We start from the raw sequence: 1,754 nt of genomic DNA, 5'->3' as shown, positions 1-1,754 counted from the left end.
ATTGACACATAAGCTCGGGACCTAGTGTGCACTCCTTGGCACCGAGAATCGCCTGGGACGCCGAGGGGAGAGGAGGGGGCGGGGATGTCGTGGAGTGGAGGGGAGACGTCGTGGTGGGCCTACAGGTTATTAAAAGTTGGATCCACCACTCACTCTGACTAAAAATGGTCACATGTTTGCGTCTAACAACAAACCAATGAATATATATTGTATATGTGGTTTTTTTAATATATGTTTATATGTTTACTTTTGCAGATTAGAGATAAAGACCGATGGCTTCAGACAATGCTTTGAAAATGTCGTTGATAAAGTTACTAGCGTAACTATGATGGATCGGACTGAAAACTAATCGAGTTTTACACAATCAGAAGAGATGCATACAAATAATTGTTCTTCTTATGTATATATGTTGCACATGATAAATAAAATGTGAATTTTTATATTTATTTATTTTTGCATACTATGAGAGAGATGGAGATGGATAATGTTCATGTTCAAGAAGAATCCATCGACAATGGTCCCAAGGCGATGTCGTTGAAAGGGGCCAAAAATTTACTGAGTTTTATACAACAAAATACAAGTATATATATGTATCCGAGGAAAAAAAAATAAAAGGCCTGTGGTAACGGGCGTTCTACTAGTAGTAGAAATAGGGTAGTGGTGATCATCTATCTAATTACATAAGATAAGCACATCGCAGGGTACTTTGAACAACTACAAATGACTCTTAATGTCAGGCACCACCACTTTCGCATGGAAAGATTGTACTCAGACTTGACAATCGAAACCAGAATATACAGAAAAATCGCACTTGTATAGGAACAGGACTGTAATCATACCGAGATTTATAGTAGCGTAGAGAACGTTCTCTACCGGAACAATCCTCGTCATATCAGCCGCTACAACAGCAAAAGAGTGGAACAAAGAAGATAATATGAGGTCTCAAGTCCCAAATCCATAAACAGATATTAGCAATTAGTTAACGTAAACCGATGGCGCCCATATATTTTTTGTAGTACAGATCTCAATGTACAATGAAAGCAAAGCAGTATATTGGACTAAAATCAAGGGAAGGAATGCTAACCTGGAGTCCTAGAGAAGGCCTACAAAGCGGAACGATGCGCTCGCGGAAGGAGAATGAATGAGCAGCAGGCAACTCGAACTTCAAGTGAGAATGTATAGGGCCATGTCGCGCGATTGTTATGTGTTGCAGATGCACAAGCCGAGTTATATAACGGAATGAAGTCTCGTGGTTGATTAAAGGAAAGCTTAATTAAGTCGCTCGTACTAGGTGAGCCCATGCATGCATGTGAGACGACACTGGCAGGATTAAAGAACGATGCAACGGTCCATTGGCAAGTTGCATCTACTACATGTGTGTTCGTGCCTTGCGCGTGGGTACAACGTGCAGAGCAAGACGATTCACGTGCCATGTTCGAGCATCATGCATGGAAACAATTGTTTCTGACTTTCAGTAGACTGCTAAAGGCCATCTCCAGTGCAACCTTGTGTCGTGGTGCACTCTGAACAAATTTTTATTGGGTCTCACTGATCTAGGTTGGAGTCTTCGCTTTTATTGGCGCGTGTATAAGAATTTCAGCTTTACGGGCACGTGAGCTCGCGGCTTCACATGTCATTTTGTAGCTTTTGAGGCTTACGTTTTACTATGTCCAAAACCTAGCACCTCTTTGGATATTAGAAGTTTTGTACTGTAGGATTATACTGCAATCCATTGAAATTCTTCATTTTTTTTT

The 1,754-nt window shown here is 40.9% G+C and overlaps 1 long non-coding RNA gene across 1 annotated transcript; it reads right to left on the bottom strand.

Annotated features, from left to right (window-relative positions):
* Positions 1–838: 838 nt before the first annotated feature.
* LOC119343368 lies at positions 839–1,194 on the bottom strand. Its single transcript, XR_005166059.1, has 2 exons — positions 1,085–1,194; positions 839–899 (listed from the first exon to the last, which is right to left on the bottom strand). It is a non-coding gene; the product is annotated as an uncharacterized LOC119343368 (long non-coding RNA).
* Positions 1,195–1,754: the final 560 nt, after the last annotated feature.

The sequence above is a fragment of the Triticum dicoccoides genome, unplaced genomic scaffold (genome assembly GCF_002162155.2).
Source record: "Triticum dicoccoides isolate Atlit2015 ecotype Zavitan unplaced genomic scaffold, WEW_v2.0 scaffold124384, whole genome shotgun sequence".
Taxonomy (NCBI): Eukaryota; Viridiplantae; Streptophyta; class Magnoliopsida; order Poales; family Poaceae; genus Triticum; species Triticum dicoccoides.
This window is presented reverse-complemented; position numbering and strand designations above follow the sequence as displayed.